The 23,319-nt window shown below is 47.5% G+C and overlaps 1 pseudogene; it reads right to left on the bottom strand.

Moving 5' to 3' along the window:
- Nucleotides 1-10,249: 10,249 nt before the first annotated feature.
- On the bottom strand, nt 10,250-14,238 carry LOC147118658 (Ig heavy chain C region pseudogene; annotated as a pseudogene).
- Between the last annotated feature and the right edge of the window lie 9,081 nt (nt 14,239-23,319).

Raw genomic sequence — 23,319 nt, 5'->3', positions numbered from 1 at the left:
CTGACCTTCTACACCCTCCGAGCCCCTCCCTCTCCGCACTCCTCTCCCCCCATCCCCGATCCCTTCTCCCCAGATCCCCTCTCCTCTCCTCACTTCGATCCCCTCTCTTCTCTGACATTGCGGATCTGACTGGGATCACAAACTCCTGTTAGGTGCCAATTATGGCTGCATGAGATAGTGAGGCTGGAAAAACAGCACCGCCGAAAGGCCGCTTTGATTCATTATTCTCTTGTTCTTTCGAGCCCTGGTTACAGAGCTACAATATTTGCTGTAAACGCACGGATGTCCAGCATTCAACCAAGGATGGCAGTCAAAGTTCATTATCCTCTGCAAGTATTCGAGTTCATCGCCACCCCAGGCCCGTAAATCCCGTCCACTCGTTGCGCCATCGGCAATTAGAACCCAATTCGAGCGCTCCCCAAGACTACTCCTTCGATTCCCTCTCCCCTCCACCCCTTCGATTCCTTGGTACAAATTTTAGAACATGGTGGGGATTACAGACGCACAGTGATGCAGAGCACAGGGAGAGAAGGTGTACAAATATTCTGCATGACTGTATTCTCAATTAATCGTAGATTTTTACCGCACAGGAACAAGTGATAAGCCCATCAAGTCTGCATTTTCCTTCCCGTTCTTCACGCTCTTTAATAGTCATCTCTTTCCAGCCCTCTATCCAATTACCCTGTTAAAATAATTCATGCAGATATTCCACATTTTCACCTCATTCTGTGTGAAGAATTGTTTTTTCACCGTAAAAATGTATCTCTTGCCGAGTCATATTTTACATTAGGGGTTATATTTATTGTTCTTCTTTCCTTTTCTTTGGTTCAATCCGTCATTCACCGATTGGGTTGATGAGCGGTCTCCACCTCCTGGGATTTCCCGGATTCGGTGTCCAATCTGCTCAGAGATTCTCTCCGCTCAGCAGGCCACCCGCAGTCTGTTCGGACTAACAACCCGACCAGCTCCTGGCTGAAGGAGGTTGGGTTTGGATTCAGTGAGTTAATGACTCGGCAATGGCGTGCTACGGCTCCCACAACTCACAGCGGCAGTGAAAAGCCCCATTGTGACACGGGGCGCGCTGCACTCTGGGAGAATTGTCCACAAATGCGAAGCTGACTAACCCCTTTAATGGCAACGTTTTTATTCTCTCGCCCGCCAAACTTTCACTTTTATCGATTAAGATCGAGCGGTTATTTTGATAGAAACTGAAATAAATTTTCGTTTCAATCGAGCCGTTTTAGATAAATAAACAGCAGACATGCGCAGCGTTTCAACGTCAAACTAACATGGCCGACTGGACGCAGCACCAACATGGCCGACTGCTCGTCAAACCAGCATGGTCCACGATGGGCACATCAACATGGCCGACTGTACGTCACAAAAACATGGTCCACGATCGTCACACCAACATTGCCCTGCAGTTGATGACGCCACAATCCATCAGCACGTCACAGCAACGTTATTGGCTGTTTCCCCCATTGATTGAGGGTCAGGAGATCACCGGCGGTCTGTAGCTTCCGCTCAGCCCTGCATGGGAAAGGTCTACTCATGCCAAGAAGATGGATGCCATTCTGAATGCAAGCTGTCGATTTATCACAGGTTGCTTAAAACCAACAAACACCAACAGCCTATATGTCCTGGCGGGTATCGCTCCCCATGATATAAGAAGAATGGTAGCCAGCAAGAAAGAGCGACTCCGTCAAACATCAGATGACACCTACACCCAGCCGCCTAAAGTCAAGAAAGAGCTTCATGTACAGTGTTGTTCCATTACAATCAACCTCATCTGAAGCCCGCATCGCCTTGTGGAAAGACCGGCTCGCCAGTCTTGAACAACCCCCAGTGATGGAAATTTTACTTGATGAAAGCCTTCCCCCAGGAGCTAATTGCAACTGGGCAACCTGGAAGTGCGTTAACAGACTTAGGACCGGTGTAGGTTGCTCAAAGGTGTCTCTAAGCAAATGGGGATATTCAACTGCCTGACAACTTGTGAATGTGGAACTGAGGCACAGACTATGCAACATCTCCTGCAATGCACATCGTTAGAGGAATCCTGCACTGTTGCAGATCTTGCCGAATTCAACAACAAGGTGCAAAAATGTGTCCAGTTCTGGCTGGGCTATGTATAGACTGTCCCTGGACACGATAAGAAGAAGAAGCACTAAAGAGCCCCAGTTTGCTGCCCTTGTGACCCCTGACTCAGTCCTATGACCCGGATTGTGGGTGAGGGTGGAGGGTGGTGGGCAGCACGGAGCCTCTTAAACTGCAATCCATGAGAATCACCGAGCCCGGAGTCAGTGAAAGCCTGGGAACAGGATGGAGAGCCGAAGGTATCATTAGAGGGGATGGATGACCCGGATATGGGGGGGGGGGGAGAGATTGTAGTAGAGACTGAGTTTAAACACCAACTCCATACATTCCCAATCTCCCTTCTTCCTTCTCTTAACCCGATGTCATATTCAACTACAGGAGACCTCACGCCTGAATTGCAGGAGTTTCTAGGAAAAGCAAAAGCGCATTAGCAGGAAAATGCAGGAAGGCACGGAGTTACCGAACTAATCTGATGAGATGGTGAAGAATGTGGAGAGAAAGTTCAAGGAAACAGGGAGCAAAGGTCTGAAGGTCACTGCCGATCCCTGGTGATGTTCAGTGAGTTCAGGTAGATGGTATTAGAGGGAATGGAGCAGAGCAGGGAGAAAGGATCCCTGGGGTGATGTTCAGTGAGTTCAGGGAGATGGTATAGGAGGGAATGGAGCAGAGCAGGGAGAAAGGATCCCTGGGGTGATGTTCAGTGAGTTCAGGCAGATGGTATAAGAGGGAATGGAGCAGAGCTGGGAGAAAGGATCCCTGGGGTGATGCTCAATGAGTTCAGAGGGAATGGGGGAGAAATGTTGTCAGGGAAACAGGAAACAGCGGGTCAGGTTAATGTGTGTGTAGCTGAGGTTGGAGAAGGCTTGGAAGTGGTTACCCCAGTGCTGGGCCGACTTTGCTCCTTGGTCTGTGTGGACCATTTGAACTCGGGTCTCCTTTAAAGGGGCGAATCCAAAACAAAAGAGACCACTAGTGCCCACCCGAGAGGAGGGCTCCACTCGCACACTTGGCCTGAACAAATCTAAAATAATATTCCATTAGAATTAGATTTTATCACAACTTTTATCTAGTTGTACCCAGCGGGCGCAGAAGGATCCAAATGTGTCTGTGGACTCTACGAGATCCCTCATCTCCTCCGCCTCAAATACTGTCTAAAAGCTGGAGAATGTGTGTGTATAACAGAACCGGAGGAAAGAGGCTGTGTGTCAGATAGGCCCCAGGCTCTGGGAATCATCCCTAGGGTTTGTGCTCCCTGGTGCGTCTGCGTCAGATATCAAATCCGTGCTGTACCTGCCCTGGGAGTGTTCGACGGGACAGTGTAGAGGGAGCTTTACTCTGTATCTAACCCGTGCTGTACCTGCCCTGGGAGTGTTTGATGGGACAGTGTAGAGGGAGCTTTACTCTGTATCTAACCCGTGCTGTACCTGCCCTGGGAGTGTTTGATGGGAAGGTGTAGAGGGTGCTTTACTCTGTATCTATCCCGTGCTGTACCTGCCCTGGGAGTGTTTGATGGGACAGTGTAGAGGGAGCATTACTCTTTGTCTAACCCGTGCTGTACCTGCCCTGGGAGTGTTCAATGGGACAGTGCAGAGGGAGTTTTACTCTGTGTCTAACCCGAGCTGTACCTGCCCTGGGAGTGTTTGATTAGACAGTGTAGAGGGAGCATTACTCTTTGTCTAACCCGTGCTGTACCTGCCCTGGGAGTGTTCAATGGGACAGTGCAGAGGGAGTTTTACTCTGTGTCTAACCCGTGCTGTACCTGCCCTGGGAGTGTTTGATTAGACAGTGTAGAGGGAGCTTTTCTCTGTATCTAACCCTTGCTGTGCCTGCCCTGTGAGTGTTTGATTAGACAGTGTAGAGGGAGCTTTACTCTGTATCTAACCCGTGCTGTGCCTGCCCTAGGAGTGTTTGATGGGACAGTGTAGAGGGTGCTTTTCTCTGTATCTAACCCGTGCTGTAACTGCCCTGGGAGTGTTTGATGGGACAGTGTAGAGGAAGCTTTACTCTGTATCTAACCCGTGCTGTGCCTGCCCTAGGAGTGTTTGATGGGACAGTGTAGAGGAAGTTTTACTCTGTATCTAACCCGTGCTGTACCTGCCCTTGGAGTGTTTGATGGGACATTTCAAAGGGAGTTTTATTCTGCCATGTGCTGTTCTGTATCAGACTGTGATGGAGCAGAGCATACAGTACTGCTTGTTAATAGAATTTGGCATGTGACTGCGACAGAGCATAATATTGGAAGAGACCTGGAGGTGTGCCTGGTCGCCGCGCAGTCATTCCGTCTCTGGGGCTTGACATGAAAAGGCAGTGGTAAAGGTGTTGTTACTCTGTTGGAACACTGGGTGGCGCAGTGGATACTTATCCGAAGGGACCGATGTGGAGGAGCCTTGGCGAAAGGAATTCAGCAAAGTCCAAGTTAGTCCATTTGTCATTTCAGATTTATTAACAATTTTACAGAGAACAGTTTACAGAGAAGTTTTTAAAAAGTTAACACAAAGTGAATATAACAACTGAGCGTCACATTGAGACCAGAGCACAGGTGGTCTGAGCTGCCATCTATCTGTACAACAGCAGAAACTGATAGCCAAGTTCCGCACTCATGAGGATGGCCTCAACCGGGATCTTGGGTTCATGTCACGCTACATGTAACCCCACCTGACATAGGGTCACCTAGGCTCGAGGCGTCGTTGGCTTGTTCTCTCTGCACAGATGCGGCCGGACCTGCTGTGATTTCCAGCAACAAAAATGTTTATTTGTCTGTTTTTTGTTTTTCATACAGACCCCAGCATCCGCAACATTTGACCCCTTGTGACCCCACCTCATTGTTCTTTGATGTAATGTTTTCCTGACTGATCTGTTTGGACACCATTCACACCTTTGATTGCTGTGATTATCTCTCTGCTGAGGTGTGATAAATGGCAGTTAGAACGATTACCTGTCATCATCTGGCATTATTCTCTGACTATATAAGCTGTGTCTTTATGCATCTCTCCACTTCACCTGACGAAGGAGCAGCGCTCCGAAAGCTTGTGATTTCAAAAGAACTGTTGGACTATAACCTGGTGTTGTGTGACTTCTTCCAAAAGTAACAGACACCAGGGAGAGAAAAACGGGGCTCTACATAAAGGGAAGGGAACAATTGTGAATTAGGAATGAGAAAAGTGACTTATTTACACATGAAATATTCAAACAACGGTGAAACTCAAAGATACATTTACATTATGGCCACGATGATCTCACACATTTCAAACAGAGAGACAGGAATCCCGGTTATGACTTTCTCAGCTACAGATTCGGATCTATTAACTGAAGGCATGTGACTTTCAGAATCACCAAGAGGATATATTTTATTTTCAGGACACAGAGATGTTAATAAATAGACGAGAAAAATCCACGGCGTCCGAAATTCAACCGTTCACTTGACCTGTGAAAGAGGGATAAAAGAATGAAGCCGAGATTTAGTGGTTTATTGCATTTATTTCAGGGTTTATATGAAAGTAACTTTTAGAGATTTGTCAAACCGCTTCAGTCAGATCGAAGTGTAAGTGGATTGCATCTCCTCACCTTCACTAGAGTGACGGCAGCGCTGTAGGAAATGCTCAGGAAGAACAGGATGATGAATGTGGAAGCGGTTGTCCAGATGTTGCCGCTCTCTTCCTCATAGTCTTCAATCAAGATGTGGTCTGAGGAATCTACGGGATGCAGAGGAGGAAATATATTCAGATCGTTTATTAAATAAAGATATCTTATTATCATTATATATTCTCTTTTATTTTCCTTCAGGTATAAGTTTGTTCGCTGATTAAATTTTCAATGTATATCATGTGTTAAGTTAATCACTCTCAGCAATCTATCTCTGTTCCAAACTTCACAGTAGCTCTTCCTTTAGGATCCTCCTATAGTCGGTGTTGGGAAATATGATTTTTTTTCTTCAATGTCAGACGCTAATTGATATTGCATCATTTTTCTACGATCTACCGTTCGGGAATAATATGAAATATGGAGGGAGGTTTACTGATTGATGGCGATTATTTTTACGATAGGTTTAGAAAGCTATTTATTTGGAGACTGTCAAGGGGGCTGGGTAAAGTATCAGATGTGAGTTGCAATATTGTTTATTTATTTGTTATGGCAATGCTCTGAATATAATTAGCTTTTATCAGTTTCCAACAAGAGCATTGATTCAGTGTATGTTTAGGAACAGAATAGAGAAATGTGAGATGTTATGGAATCAGGAATTATTTATTCAGAACAATCGTGGGATACTAAGTCCGTAAAAAAGTGAATGTTAATTCTACATTCGTCTACAACCTGACGTTTTTTGTGCGATTTAGTGTTTGCGTTTGTGAGTCTGACGATTTCTTGTTTTTGTTTAGTTTGTGTTTGTGTGTTAATGTGTGTGTTGATGTGTAAGTGTGTGTGTGTGTTTTTTGTAAGTGTGTGTGTTTATGAGTATTTCTATGTATGTGTATTTATGTGTAATTGTGTGTGTTTCTGTTTAAGTGTGTGTATTTGTGTCTAAGTGGCTTCATGTGTGTGTGTTTATGTGTATGTGTATGGTTATGTGTAAGTGTTTGTGTATGTTTAGATGTAAGCGTGTGTGTGTATTTATGTGTAACTTTGTGTGTTTGTGTGTTTTGTGTGAGTGTGTTTGTGTAAGTGTGTTTGTGCTGATATGTGTGTTAATGCGTGTATACGAACATACATAAAAACATACGAATTAGGAGCAGGAGTAGGCCATTCGGCCCCTCGAGCCTGCTCCGTCTTTTAATAAGATCATGGCTGATCTGATTACTCCACATTCCCACCAACCCCCGATAACCTTTCACCCGCTTGTTTATCAAGAATCTATCTACCTCTGCCTTAAAAATATTCAAAGGCTCTGCTTCCACCGCCCTCTGAGAAAGAGAGTTCCAAAGACTCACGAGCCCCTGTGAGAAAAACATTCTCCTCATCTCTGTCTTAAATGGGCGACCCCTTATTTTTAAACAGTGACCCCTAGTTCTAGATTCTCCCACAAGAGCAAACATGCTCTCCACATCCACCCCGTCAAGACCCCTCAGGATATTATATGTTTAAATTAAATCACCTCTTACTCTTCTAAACTCCAGCGGATACAAACCTAGCCTGTCCAACCTTTCCTCATAAGACAACCCACCCATTCCAGGTATTAGTCTAGTAAACCTTCTCTGAACTGCTTCCAACGCATTCACATCCTTTCTTAAATAAGGAGACCAATACTGTACACAGTACTCCAGACGTGGTCTCACCAATGCCCCGTATAACTGAAGCATAAACTCCCTACTTTTGTACTCAATACCCCTCGCAATAAACGATAACATTCTATTAGATTTCCTAATTACTTGCTGTACCTGCATACTAACCTTTTGCGAGTCATACACTAGGATACCTAGATCCCTCTGCATCTCAGAGCTCTGCAATCTCTCACCATTTAGATAATATGCTTCTTTTTTATTCTTCCTGCCAAAATGGAGAATTTCACATTTTCCCACATTATACTCCATTTGCCAGATCTTTGCCCACTCACTTAACCTATCTGTATCCCTTTGTAGCCTTCTTATGTCCTCTTCACAATTTCCTTTCCTACCTATCTTTGTGTCATTAGCAAATTTAGCAACCAAACCTTTGGTCCCTTCATCCAAGTCATTTATATAAATTATAAAATGTTGAGGCCCCAGCACTGATCCCTGTGGCACACCACTGGTTACAACTTGCCAACCAGAAAATGACCCATTTATGCCTACTGTCTGTTTCCTGTTAGCTAGCCAATCTTCTATCCATGCCAATATGTTACCCCCTCAATCATGATCTTTTATTTTCCGCAATATTCATTGATGTGGCACCTTATCAAATGTCTTCTGGAAATCTACAGTACATCCACCGGTTCCCCTTTAACCACAGCACATGTTACTTCCTCAAAGAACTCCAATAAACTTGTTAAACATTATTTCCTTTTCACAAAACCATGTTGACTCTGCCTGATTACCTTGAAGTTTTCTAAGTGTCCTGCTATAACGCCTTTAATAATAGCTTCTAACATCTTACCTATGACAGGTGTTAAATTCGCTGGCCTGTAGTTTACTGCTTTCTGTCTCCCTCTCTTTTTGAATAAAGGAGTTACATTCGCTATTTTCCAATCTAATGGAACCTTCCCCGAATCTAGGGAATTTTGAAAAATTAAAACCAACGCATCAACTACCTCACTATCCATTTCTTTTAAGACCCTAGGATGAAGTTTATCAGGCCACGGGGACTTGTCAGACCGCAGTTCCAACAATTTGCTCAGTACCACTTCCCTGGTGATTGTAATTATAAGTGTGTGTTTTGTGTAAGTGTGTTTTGTGTTGATGTGTGTGTTTATGCGTGTGTAAGTGTGTGTGTGTTAATGCGTGTGTTTGCGTGTGTTTTGTTTAAGGGTATGTGTATATTTTTGCTATTGTTCAAAGTTTCAGAGAGTGCCAATAACTGGGTCTGACAACGACGGTGTGTATTATATTCTGGGTATGTGTAATATTCTGTGTTATTCTGTTAATTTGAGTTTATGTGTAAGTGTGTGTGTGTTTCTGTGTGTGTGTGCACTTACACGAAACACACACACTTACACAAAATCGCAAACACACTTATACATAAACACACACACACTCAGTTTTATGCGCATTCTTCCCCGCTCTGTGTAAATGTGTTCTGTGTGAGACGCAATGTGACGTCAGCCGATGGAATGCAACAATTCAGCCAATGGGTCTCAGAATCATCAGGGACACAACCCTGAGAAACCCGCAGAGGATTCAATCACCAGTTTAGATTTGGACTATTAAAATTCAATCTGTTAATTTACGAATAACAGGGACGGGTTTACCCCAAACACTAGCTAAAGGTAATATGTTGAATAAATATTTATCTTGCAATGTGATTCCCATGCGGCAGGTTTAACGTTTTTGGACAGTGAGTTAGAAGCTGAATTTTTACTGATGGAAACTGTAATAGAAACTATAATAGAAAATTGCGCAGCTCCCCTCTCAAGGTGGGGGAATGAGGGGTACAGTGGGTTAACAATGGCCCTTTCCCCTCCCTCTGGTGGGGGAGTGGGAAGTACAGTGAGTTAACAATTACCCTTTCCCCTCTCTCTGGTGGAGGAGTGGGGGTACAGTTAGTTAACAATTGCCCTTTCCTCTCCCTCCGGTGGGGGAGTGGGAGGTACAGTGAGTTCACAATTGCCCTTTCCCCTCTCTCTTGTGGGGAGTGGGGGTACAGTGTGTTAACAATTACCCTTTCCCCTCCCTCTGGTGGGGGAGTGGGAAGTACAGTGAGTTAACAATTGCACTTCCCCCTCTCTCAGGTGGGGAGAGATGTGGTACAGTGGGTTAGCAATTGCCCTTTCCTCTCCCTCCGGTGGGGGTGTGGGAGGTACAGTGAGTTCACAATTGCCCTTTCCCCTCTCTCTGGTGGGGGAGTGGGGGTACAGTGGGTTAACAATTACCCTTTCCCCTCCCTCTGGTCGGGAGTGGGGGTACAATGGGTTAAAATTGCCCTTTCCCCTCTCCCTGGTGGGGAGTGGGATGTACAGCCGGTTAACAATTGCACTTCCCCCTCTCTCAGGTGGGGCGTGGGGGTACAGTGGGTTAACAATTGCCCTTTCCCCGCTCTCTGGTGGGGGAGTGGGAGGTACAGTGGGTTAACAATTGACCTTTCCCCTCTCTCTGGTGGGGGGAGTGGGATTACAGTATGTGTTCGTGTGTGGCGCCTCATTTCAGATCGCAGAGGGTGCGATGCTGCAAAAAAAAACTGGCTCCAATTCTGAAGGAATGGAGAACACAAGAAACAGGGACACCGAGATCTGAATGTGCTGCGTTTGTTTGTCTGAATTTGGAATTTTCATGTTTCCCCCAGCGGGAGGAAAGTTGCTGAAGTTACTTTGAGGTATCCTGTCACGAAAGAGCTTCAGTCTGTCTCTAACCCGTGGTGTATCTGAGCTGGGAGCATTGGCTTTACAAGCCTTGGGCCCGAGACCGGCAAATATCATGCTTCAGATAAACAGCCCTCCCCTTGGCAAAAATGGAAAACGAAATTAATTGAGCGGATGTGTGTGTAACTGACGATTGGAAGAAAAGGGCTTTATTGGTTTTTATTTAAGAACTGAAATGCAATCGAGAGATTCTCATTGACAAGAATTGACGGTGTCCATCAGAACCAGGGAAATGTTGAGAAAACTGGGTTTACCGCTGGATTTATTAACCGTTCTGTTGATGATCTTCTGGGGGATCGCTTCATGTCCCACCACACAGGAGTAGGAAGCGCCGCTGGCCCACTCCTCGGTGTTCTTGTAGTTGCCGGAATTCATCGGTTTGTCATTGACGGTCCACTTGACGAAGATCTCTCGGGGGGAGAAACCTCTGAGCGGAGACATCTTCTGCCGGGGGCAGGGGGACAGACACGGACGGTTCCCGCGGATCTTTAGCTGCAGAACAATCACAATAAAGGTCAATAAACTGTCCGGTTTTCCAGCCCGGAGCAGAGGGAGATGCAATCCTTCTCTCTGGGAGCTTGATGAGTTCGACTAGAATATTATATAGAATTAACAACATTGAAACAGACCATTTGGCCCAACTGGTCAATGCCGCTGTTTATCCTACACAAGAGATTCCTCCCACCTTAATGCATCTAACCCTAATAACATAGCCTTCTGTTCCTTTTTCCCCTCATTGACTTATCCAGCTTGCCCTTAATTGCATCATCTCGGGTCCCAGTGTGTCTAGTTAGTGGAATTACCCATTGAATTAAAACAATAGTCCATTAACAACAGCAACAAAAGCAAAAACTTGTATTTATATAGCGCCTTTAACGCAGTAAAAACGTCCCAAGGCGCTGCACAGGACTATTTTAAGACAATAAATTTGACACCGATCCACATAAGGATAAATTAGGGCAGGGGACCAAGAGCTTGGTCAAAGAGGTAGGTTTTAAGGAGCATCTTAAAGGACGAAAGAGAGGTAGAGAGGTGGACAGGTTTAGGCAGGGAATTCCAGAGCTTAGGGCCTAGGCAACAGAAGGCACGGCCACCAAAGGATGAGCGATTTATAATCAGGGATCCTCAAGAGGGCAGAATTAGAGGAGCGCACATATCTCGGGGGTCTGTGGGGCTGAAGGAAATTACAGAGATGGCGAGGCCATGGAGGGGCTTGAATACAAGGATGAGAATTTTGAAATCGAGGCGCTGCTTAACCGGGAGCCAATGTAGGTCAGCGAGCACAGGGGTGAAAACACTGACTGGAACGAATTGGCCCTTGCACCGTCACCGGAAATAGTCACAGTGTCTCACTTATTGCTACAATCTCACCGCTCACCTTTTTCCTTGTGGATGGAATCTCTTATAGGAGTCGGCATATCCTGATGGCTCACCACGCAGGTGAAATCATCCCCTCTCAGCCAGGCTTGTGTCGAGATGTTTAAGTTGCTGATCACGCTGTTGGGAGCCTCTCCGGGTTAGACGGCAATCTCTGATTTCAACGTCTGCTTTTCTCGGGTCCAGGACACGTTGACTCCATAAGGAGCATTAGACACGACGCAGGTTAAGGTCACCGTCGCCTCCAGTAAGACCTGTTCCAGTGACGGTTGTGGAAGAGTGATTTCTGGATCGCTGCATTGGATCTCATCTGTGAACAGAAATGAAAGTCAAGCAAAACTTCATCTTCAGAATCAGGACACCAGTATTCAGCCTTCACTCTCTCAAGGAGAATAAATCACCTTTGAGGTATCAAATTCTCGTTGTTGCTTAGACACTATCGTTATTGGAAGGACAACGAATTGACAATGATTCCGGGAGGCTCTTTAACATTTCCTGTGTATTTGCTCCCAGAGCCTCCTGTAATGGGCTGTGAAGCAAATACCCGACGTAAAAAATGAATAAATGCGGGCGCAATTATGTTACGCACTGAATAGCGCTCTTCCTGAAATCTCTTGCTCCTTTACGCCCGTCTATACATCCTTGTGCCCGAACTTCCCGCTCATTATAATGTCGCCCCAGGGTGAAGAGCTCTACACGACAATTACACTGGTTCAAAACGAGATATCACGTTAAGTCCAGGATTTTAGGTGCAACAGGAAACAAAGTTAATTTTCTGCTGTCTTGTTGCGATTTTGGGGGCGATGAAAATGTGCAGGAACCAGTTGCAGCCCCCCTCAGAGGAGAAGTGAAAGGTCGGGAGAATGGAGTTCCAAGGGGTCTTTGGGTGGTGAATAATGTGTAATTACGATGTGAAGTAATTATGTTCATTTCTGTCATTCGTGAGCTGGTGAGACAGTCAGAAGGAAATATGACCGCAGAGCAGTAATAGAAACATAGGAACAGGAGGAGGCCATTCAGACAATCCAGCCTGTTCCGCCATTCAGTAAGAGCATGGCTGATCTGCACCTCAACACAATTTACCCGACGTGCTTCTGTAAATTTTGATACCCTTGCAAAACAAAACTCTATCAATCTAAGTTTTGAAAGTTGCAATTGACCCCCAGCCTCAACAGATTTTTGGGGGGACAGAATTCCAGATTTCCACTGTCCATTGTGAAGAAGTGCTTCCTGACATCACCGCTGAACGGCTCAGCTCTAATTTTAAGGTTATGCCCCTTGTTGTGGACTACCCCACCAGAGGACATACTTTCTCTCTATCTCCCCTATCAATTCCATTTATCAACTTAAACACCTCAATTAGATCACCTCTTAATCTTCTATATTTAAAGGAATACAAGCCTATTCTCTGCAACCTCGCCTCATAATGTAACCCTTTCAGCCCCGGTACGATTCGGGTGAATTTGCGTTGCATCCCCTCTAAAGCCAGTATATCCATCCTGATGTGTGGTGCCCAGAATTGAACGCAGTTCTCTAAATAGGGTAGATGTCCTTTCTAGCAGTGTGTCCCGGGACAGTTACCAGTAAAGGGTTCCAGACACCTACTGCCGCTCCGAATATGATCAGCCAATCAGGATAAACCTGAGACCGAAGACACCTCATGCACTCTCTGACATCAGAGCAGAGGGAAACCTTCTTTGGCGAGGTTATGGAATCCTGAACCGTGAGGAATCCTGATTCAGAATATCGTGGATTCAAGTCCCACTCCAGATACTTAAACACAAAATGTGAGCTGACACTCCCAGTGCAGTACTGAGGGAGCGCTGCACTGTCGGAGGTGCCGTCTTTCGAAGGAGACGTTAAACCGAGGCCCCGTCTGCCCTCTCAGTTGGACGAAAACGATCCCATGGCACTATGTCGAGGAAGAGCGGGGGAGTTCTCCCAGGTGTCCTGGCCAATATTCATCCCTCAACAAACATCACCAAATAATAAGATTATATGATCATTGTCACGTTGCTGTTTGTGGGACCTTACTGTCTGCAAATTGGCCGCCGCGATTTCCACATTACAACAGTGACCACATTTCAGGAAGTACTTCCTTGGCCGTAAAGCACTTCGGGAAAGGCGCTATGTAAAGGCAGCTCTTTCTTTTATTTTATAGTGGAAGAAAACACAAACAGCATGATTGTAAATTAGAAATGGAGTTTTCTCAGGGTAAACCTGAGACTAAGGACACCTCACTCACTGTCTGACATCACAGCTGAGGGAAACCTTTGTCGAAGTGATGGAATCCTGAACCGTGAGGAACCCTGAGTCAGCACTGACATCGGAAGGGAACACAAACTGTGTGATTGGAAATTAGAAACACTTCTGCGCTTTATACTAATTCCAATAAAATTCCTGACTGAGATCGACGATCAGAATGATCTGGGATTTCCCGGGGTTGTGCCTCTTACCCTGAGATCTGGAGATGTTTCTGCTTTGGGTGACACCTTGATGAGTGACCCGGCAGGTATAGACCGAGCCGGCGAACCACTCCCCGGCGGGGAATGTCAGCCGACTGGTCACCGAGAAGTTCCCATTCACTTCAAAGACGGGAGAGGTGACGAAGCCAGAATCCATGAGTTGTCCATTCTTCAGCCAATTCAGGTCAGTGACTTTGGACGGAAATCGATGATTGAACAGACGGCGGTTGCAGACCTGCTGCTGATGATTTCTTCACCGGAACTCAGGGTGAGGATAACAGTTGGATGATGTTTCACACGATCTGCAACAAAATACATTTTATTGGGTTTATTTGTTACAATCCAAACAATTAAGAACTGTAACACAATTTTTTACATAGAATCTACAACACAGAAACAGGCCACTTGGCCCAACAGGTCGGTGTTTATGCTCCACATGAGCCTCCTCTCTCCCTACTTCATCTCCCCATCAACACAACCTTCTATTCCTTTCTCCCTCCTGTACTTATCTGGATTCCCCTGAAACGCATCTCTGCTATTCGCCTCAACTACTCCATGTGGTAGCGAGTTCCACATTCTGCCCACTCTCTGGGTAAAGACGTTTCTCCTGAATTCCCTATTGGATTTATTAGTGATTCTCTTATATTTTGGCCCCCAGTATCGGGCTCCTCCACAAGCAGAAACATTGTCTCTACATCTAACCTTTCAAACACCTTCATAATTTTAAAGACCTCTATTCGGTCACCCCTCAGCCTTCTCTTTTCTGGAGAAAAGATCTCAAACCCGTTCAATCATTCTAGACAGTTACAATTTTTCATTTCTGGTAAATCTTGTAAATCTTTTTTTGATCATCTCCAGTGCCTCTGTATCATTCTTATAATATGGAAACCAGAACTATGGACAGTACAGTTAGTGTGATTATGGAGACCAGGCCTGTACACAGAACTCTAAGTGTGAGGTGGAGGCAGTGAAGGGAAATAATTCATGTTGTTTGGTCTAGGCGCTGCAGCGTCCCGTTAAAAGTTGTGCCAATTACTGCAGGGTCTCTCCAAACTCTTTCCTTGCTTTTCTGTGTGTTTCATTGTCTCTTTCTTTATATATGCCTATTTAACTTGGTCGCTCTATGTGTGTCACAATCTCTCTCTCTCTCTCTCTCTCTCGCCCTCTGTCTCTCCATGTCTTTTCCTCTCATTCTATCTCTGTCGCTCTCTCATTACGGTGAAAAGTGAAGAAATTCCTGAAGCTAATGTGTCTCATTAATTGTTGCAATATTAAGAATATGAATTACATGACACAAACACACACCAACATTAACGAAAATGCACTGAATGTTTGATAACTTTGGAGGTTAATCACGCATTTTCGGTTGAACTTTGCTTGAGATGCAAGCTCTTTAAAAAGTGATCAGAGATCGCACTCCTGTGTCAGGTACAAGCCTCACACAGAGCAGTGGAAACAAGCACATGACCACAGACACCCGCAGACAGACACACACACACTCATACCACACACACAGACACAAACAGACTCAAACATACTCAAACACACACACAGCCACACACATACACACAGACAAACATACCAGAATAAACACAGACGGGCACACAATGATTAGTATCTTCTGGAGGTTATTGATGTATATTCAGTTGTGAATTGTTTGAGATGAATGAAAAACAGATTTGAAGCAAACTATTCTGGAATTGGATTCTTTCCGTCTCTCAGCAATGTGCCAAAAGGTTTCCCAACCAATCAAACAGATTATGAGGATCATGTGACAAGCTGCACCCGGTAATCCCTGAGTCACGGGTTATGTATATTTGTCCTTTCTCACCTCTCTTCCTGGACACAATCAGCACAGCCCCGTTCACTCGAAGCGATCTACCTGCTGCTGTCTTTAACTGGTGACTGCAGGTCCCTGAGCGGATAAAAATATAAATCTCACGTTGGTTGGGCAGCAACTCGCCCACATTCTGCTTTCAGGTGCAATAGGATCTAAATTCACTAAACAGGTGCAATCTGTGCGGTGGGGGCAGTAAAGTGAAATAGTTAATGTTGTTCTGCTATCAGTGCCGGAGTCTGCGATCAAAAGAGCTGCTCACTGACCACTAGATCTACCCACTGCCGATATAAAGGGGAATATAGACAGCCAGTGGGCCCTGAGCGACTTGAACACAACGATACGGTAAATTGTACAAACGCCACCTGTTATGTGAATAAAATGGAGAATGACTGACATGTTTGAGCAGAATGGGAGGATGCGAGCAGTGGATAGGCTCAGCGATACTATGGTGAGCTGGTCATTAACATATTTACATGTCATGAATAATACCTTAATCATTCACAATAACTTTAAAAATAAAACAACGCTTCCTTTGAAATCAATGCCTTTATTTCAGAATTAAAGGAACTGAACGGTGTTGTCCGTCTGTAACTCGCCCTCACACTGAAACCAACAGTGACCACATCCGTCCACTGCCCCGTGGTGACGGCTACCTGTAACTACAAGGTACAAATCCCGCCGTGTTGCAGTTCAGCAGATCACTGAGAATGAGGGAGGCCATTCGCCTTATCTTGTATCATCGATCCAGAGATATCCTAACTCCCGCCCCTCACTGCAGCCTCAAACTTTTCCTTAAAATATTCCAGGTTATTTCTCTCCACCACTCTATCCAGAAGAATATTCCACACATTAGTCACACTGTGTGTGTGAAGAATTTCCTGCTACCAGCCCTAAAATGCGGTTTTATACATGAACCCGTGTCCCCAGCTTCTACTTCCTCAGCCCAGTTTAAATTAATATTGCGGGTGATGTTTTAATGCTGATACTCCACTTGGGGTAATTGCAGTCGGGCACTGGAATACGCTGCTATTTAAATCAGCTCCTGAGCCCATCCCCTTCATCACTCAGCTTTAGAGAAAGGGCTCATTGCTAGAGAAAGTGAGCACCAGGCGGCTATTTCCTTCTTCTCACTCCCTCTTCATCAGCCCCGCCCACAGCTTCCGTTTGCTGCTCTCGCTCTGAACCACCTTGCCTGCCCTGTGTTATTGGAGAGATTGCTGCCGCTGTTCCCTCTTTGGCATTGGTTGGATCAGCAGTGCAGTGGGGCGGAGATCTGCATTTCTGCTCCCACAGAGGATTCCCCGGACTGCAGAGTTACAGACATAGGGAACATCATGTGTATCCGTCTCGCACCGCACCTCATCATTATATCACTTCTCAGCAAGTATTTCCTCCCCAGTAAACATCCATTTTCCCCGTGACTGCTGTAATCCGGGTGTTATTGTTGGTGAAATGGTGATGATGATGGCGGATCAACACACATTTCAACTATTCTCTAATTTCCAACATGGTTTGAATCTGAATTTTAAACACTCGCTGGTCTGTCCTTTTCCTGTTTGAATATGTTTTTTTCAGATCTGAATTATTGTGATTCTGTCACTCAGACGCTGTCTTCAAGAGTTAAGACAGAAGGAAAATCCGTGACTTGTGGAGTGTTCTGTCCTTTCGCCCTTTTAAGAAGCTCCCTGTGACTCTCACTGTGGAGGCTGAATTGTCGCTTGTTTATCAGTGAAGAGCGCCCTCTGGTGAGCACTAACTGGAACTCTCAGTGTGGGTTTTTGTACGGGATCCGCTAAATCTCTGCAGCAGTGTGGGCTCCATGGCACAGAAATACACGGCGGTGTCGGAGATCAGGGCTTTTCCGATCGTTAGCTCGGTGATCTTGGCAGTTTTATTAAATGTAGAATTGAATCGGTCAGTGAAGTCGGGATTCCGGTTTACAGTTCCTCCGATAAGACGATGCACATGCTGTGGAGGCTGCCCGGGGCGCTGACTGTACCAGAACACATAAGGGTTAGAATCGCTTGTTTTCAAGGTGCAGGTTAGTGTGACATTACTTTCCTCTTCAACCGTCATCTCAAAAACCGGCTGTTCAACTGTATCTTGGTGGCTCCATTCTAACATAAAATAACAGTAATAATCATCTTCACCATCATCAGCATCACCATCAATGTCATCTTAAGCAACATAATCAACATTATTTTAGCAACAATAACATCTGGGTTACAGCAGTCAGGGGGAGAACGTGAAGGAAATACTTACTGAGAAGTGTTATAATGATGAGGAGCGGTGCGAGACGGTTCCACATGATCCTCCCTCCGTCTGTAACTCTGCAGTCTGGGATATCGCCTGTCGGAGCAGAAAAACGGATCCCCGCCCCACTGCACTGCTGATCAAGCAATGCCAAACAGGAAACAGGGCAGCAACCTTTCTAATAACACCGGGCAGGCAACGTGGGTCAGTGCAAGAGCGGCAAACGGAAACGGTGGGCGGGGCTGCCGCGGGCAGTGTCACCGCAACATTTGTCTCTATAATTTCCAGTTGTTAACGGCGAGAAACATGTGACCACGCCGCCCTCTGCCGGTGACTCTGAGAAGTTTACACTGTCAGGAAAATCGACAGAATAAAGTGTGAGTGTATCGATGGGGCAGTTTTCACAGGACTCTTATTGGTAGACAATGTGTTTTGTTTCAGACAATTCAGCTTTGTAAATAGCGGGCAGGAAAATGTGAATTATTTAAAAGGAAAGGACATTTCACATTATTTCTGAAGCTCTTTCTATATGGCTTTCTCTTACCTATTAGCATTGTGTTTCTCACTCGTTATTTCTCACTTTCTTTCATTTCTCTTTCCCTCCTTTCCTAATGTGCTGCCCTCTACACTCTCATTATTACACCGCTTTTTCTCTTTCTCTCTCTCATTCTTTCTTTGGTGCTTTCCCTTTTCCCCTGCAACTCTCTTCATTTCTCACTTTCTTTAAATCATTCTTTTTAATGTATCATCATTGTTCTGTGCTCATTCCCTCTGTCCAGCGATTATTATAACGGGGGCCCTCCCAATCCGGTTACTCCAAACACAGCAGAGCGGCGCTCCCCCTCGGGGTAGGATTCTGTGCGGACTCTCCGCCTGTTTGTTACACTGTGGGCTGATGGCGCAGAGATAGGTGGCGCTGTCTGTCACTCGCGCGTCTCTCACATTCAGGGCACTGAGTTTATTTCCACCGCTGATTGAAGCAGTGATCATCCCGTGTTGATCGGTCCCACTTGTGGCCATCACCAGATGCTGGAGGGTCTGATCCGGGTGCTGTCTGTACCAGTGCAGGAAGCTAAAAGCAGCGGTAGTGGAGCAGTTTATTGATACAATTCCCTCTTCACAAACAACCACCCGCCGAGGTAGTTGCTTCACCTCATCCTCACCCCTCACACCCGTGCAGATTAGAGTGTAAATCAGCAGGGAAACTGTAAATCCGGAGCATTAGCCGATCAGATGAAAAGGAGGCTGAAAGTATTGTACACAGAGGTCGGGTTAGAACTAGGACACGGATAATATATTCAGGAGAAGTAAAAAGGAGACAAACACCCGCTTCATGTACAACTCAGAGGCCTAGAAATTCAGTATAGCCACGTTTGGGGCGCTAAAGTCGGGCGGCCGCTAAAGTTTGCGCCCGGCGCAAAGTCGCGCCACCTTCGCCGATATTCAGTCGCATCGCTCCAAGAGGTTGCTGCTGCGCTAAAACAGGTGATGCACGACTATCTTTAGGCGCTAAGCCGGCGGTGCTGAGCGATACCCCCGAGGCCGGGCGCAGCGCAGGTGCGGCGAGTTGTTGATTGACGGCAGACACTCTGGCGCTGGTCAGCTCTTAAAGGGGGAGGGTGGATTTGTTTGCCTGCCATGCCCTGCACACTGCATCCCTCAACCTAGGCCTGACCACTTCTGCTTCATCTGCACAACGCCCAGGGCTATGGAGAAGGCCAGGGAGAGAGCGCAGCACTTCAGCGACGGTGACCTGAGGGTGCTGGTTGGCGGAGTGGAGCGCAGGCGCCATGTTCTATTCCCAGAAGGTGGCAGGAGGCTGCTGCCCAGCGCCTACCGGAAAGCCTGGAGGGAGGTCTCAAACAGGGTGACTTCCAACAGCGTGGTTGCCAGGACTCCTGTGCAATGCCGGAAAAAGTTCAACGACCTCACTCAGGTTGTCAGGGTGAGTACCCTTTCCAGTGTCCTCCTCCTCCCTGCATGTGCACCTCAGTTTGTGGGCAAAGGGACCTGAAAGCCCTAATGGCCAGCCCTCATCCAGCAGCTATGGGACTGTCATGAAAATCACTTGCACATTCAGCACTTTACACACTGTACAAGCTATTCGACCATGGGAGGCAGTGCAGACAAGATCAGGGCTTCACACTGTACAAGCTATTCGACCATGGGAGGCATTGCAGACAAGATTAGGGCTTCACACTGTACAAGCTATTCGACCATGGGAGGCATTGCAGACAAGATCAGGGCTTCACACTGTACTTAGAGGCCGTCCTTTCTCTTGCAGGCCAAGGTGGCGCACAACCGGTGGAAACTAAGTGAGACCGGGGGAGGCTGTCCTGACGTCAAAGAGCTCTCCGACCTCGACCAGCATGTGGAGCGCATTATGGCAGACTGGCTGATTGGCCCTGTTGCCAGTGGAGATGCCGACCCTGTTCTAGGCACCAATGGTAAGGGCATCACCTTTTTGACCTCTCTCTTTCCACTTGTGCCTTAGATCAGCATCCTTTGCCACTGTCCGACCAATGCAGTGCATGGCAGCACTCATGCCTTCCTCGCTGCCGCCCTGTCCTCACTCTAAAGCAACTCTTGTGCCTTCCTGCTTTCAGATGGTGAATCGCCAGGTGAGGAGGCGGGCCCTCAAGCTGCCACTGTCAGTGATTCGGAATTCGAGGAGGAGGAAGAGGAAGCCGGCCCATCAGTGCCACCCTCAGCCGCGCCAGCCCATGGTGATGAAGGGGACACGTCTTCCCTGGAGGGGAGCCGGGGGGAAGGGTCGGAGGAGAGTGAAGCTCCGGGGCCCAGCAGCCTGCAGCAATGCGGGAGGGGTCGGGAAGCTCGGCGGACTTCTCCCCAGAGCGTGAGTGCTGCCTCCAGTCCTGCGACGGTGAGCGCAGAGTAGGTGCGGCTCCTGGAGGAAATGGCCGTCCAGGCTGAGCGCAGGCACAATGAGCTCATGGCTGCAGTGGCAAGGATGCCTGACTCCATTGAGTCTCTGTCAAGGAGTGTGCAGCAATTTGGAGCAGCGCAGGCCAGGAGTCTACAGGACTTCGCGGCAGCACAGGCGGCTTCGAGCCAAGTGCTCAGTCATGCCGTCCATTCACTGGCTGTTGTCATGTGGACACAGACCAGAGCCACATGGTCACTAACTGCTGCCACCCTTGCTGGATCAGCCAGGCATCTCCAGGGCACTCGCCGTGCAGCAGCAGCCCAGCAGTCTGTTTTTCAGCTGCTTGCTGCGCATGCTGCAGTGCTGGCCCGTGCGAGTGCCAATGTATCAGGCGACCAGGGAGCTCCTGCGATCTGTCAGGTTGGCACCATTCCTGCAGCCGACACTGCCACTCCGCCATTGCAGCTGCCACGAGCCGCTGGACAGACTGCTGCCGGCCAAGCAGAATTGGAGCAGTCAGCAGCCGGCCCCTCCAGGACCAGAGCTGGTGCAGGCCAACCCCCAAGGGCATCTGCCATCTCGCCATGTGACCCTCAGCAGCCTTCCCCCAGCCTTGCTGCAGCCACTGGGCTCCCATTGAGGAGGAGCTGCAGGGCGGGCAGGGGCCTGGCAAGGATGCGAAAGGCATTGCCCTCGCAGGGCAAAAAGTAGAAGGTCTGCACAAATGATTTGTGTTTGTTGAAATGCCGAGACTGGTGCAGTTGTGATTTTGTAAGGCCGAGACTGGTGTCTTTCTTTGTTTTTGTAAGGCCGAGACTGGTGTCTTTCTTTGTTTTTGTAAGGCCGAGACTGTTAGTTTTGTGTTTTTGGAGGGGGCTTCTCAACATGAGGTTGTAATGTGGGAAGGGCAGAGGTTTGCAATAAATTAATGTTCTTAAAACGCACTGTGCATGTTTTTTTTGCAAGTCCTGGTTGCCCTGCTCGGCTGAGGGCTTGTGGAGCGGCTACATTCATCTGCTGACATTGGCACAAGCCATTCCCTGGGAGGGGGCCTAGAACCGACGTTCAATAAGTCGGCGACGGGCGGCCCTTGCACTTTCTGCCTCCCTCCTGTGCTGGTCCTCCTCCTCATCCTCCTCCTCTTCCTCCTCAGGTGGTCCTCCAATCTCTGGTGGCAGTGGCTGAGTCCAGTGGATAGCCAGGTTGTGCAGCATGCAGCACACGACCACGAAATGGGAGACTCGCTCCGGCGAATATTGTAGGGCTCCACCGGAATGATCCAGACAGCAGAACCATTGCTTCAGGACGCCGATTGTTTGCTCAATGATGTTCCTGGTCGCTTGATGGCTGTCATTGTATCCTTCTTCAGCAGGGGTGCTGGGCGCACTGAGCGGGGTCATCAGCCAGGTACACAAAGGTAAGCCTTTGTCCCCGAGAAGCCATCCTCGTGGGTGAGGCTGGGCATGGAACATGTCTGCCACAGAAGTCTGGCACAGGATGAAGGCATCGTGGCTGCTGCCTGGAAAGCGGGCATTGACAGCTAGGATGAGCTGCCTGTGGTCACACACCAGCTGGACGTTGAGCGAATGGTAGCCCTTCTGGTTGCAGTAATCCTTGGAATTCTCCAGAGGTGCCCACAAAGCCACATGCGTGCAGTCAATGGCGCCCTGCACCATGGGGAAGCCCGCGAATGCTGCAAAGCCCATTGAACGCTGTTGCTGCTTGGCAAGGGCCATGGAGAAGGAGATGAACTGACGTCTCCTTTTGAAAAGGGCATTGGTCACCTGGTGGATGCTGCAATGTATGGCGAACTGGGAGATGTTGGAAATGTCCCCAGTAGCGGATTGGAAGGAGCCGGTGGCATAGAAGTTGAGCGCCACCGTCACCTTCACTGCCACCGACAGAGACGTCCTGCCCCTCAGATGTGGCTGCAGATCACCGCCAAGCAGGTGGCAGATCTCTGTGACCACCTCCCTTCGGAATCGCAGCCTGCAAACACACTGCTCGTCAGACATGTTCAGATAGTAGAACTGCTGGCGGTATACCCTGGGTGGGTAAGGCCTCCATTCCCAACGCCTGTTGCCCCCTCTCCGTCTAGCCAGGACTGCCACTCTCTCACGGCGTCTCTGAGCCCTTTGGATGCAATGGAGAAGGCCAGCGTTTGCACCCATTGCAGCCCCCATTATATGTTAGCAAACAATGATATGTCAATGAAGGCAAAGACAAGTGGAAAGCTGTGGCCTGAAGCCACAAGTACCTGTCCGAGTGTTGAGCCAAAGCAGAAAGCTCTCTACCTTGGTCTCTCTGCAAAGATCCGTCTCTCAAGAAGGAGTGCTGCAAAATGGCAGCCTTTTCTAGTGCAGGAGGAGTGCCCTTTAATTTGCGTCCCCCACGCCCCGCATCGACTGAGAACCGTTCC

This window comes from Somniosus microcephalus, chromosome 4, assembly GCF_052327205.1.
Source record: "Somniosus microcephalus isolate GS21.2 chromosome 4, FLI_Smic_1.0, whole genome shotgun sequence".
NCBI classification, from domain to species: Eukaryota; Metazoa; Chordata; class Chondrichthyes; order Squaliformes; family Somniosidae; genus Somniosus; species Somniosus microcephalus.
Note: the sequence above shows the minus strand (reverse complement) of the source record. Positions and strands in the feature narration are given on the sequence as shown.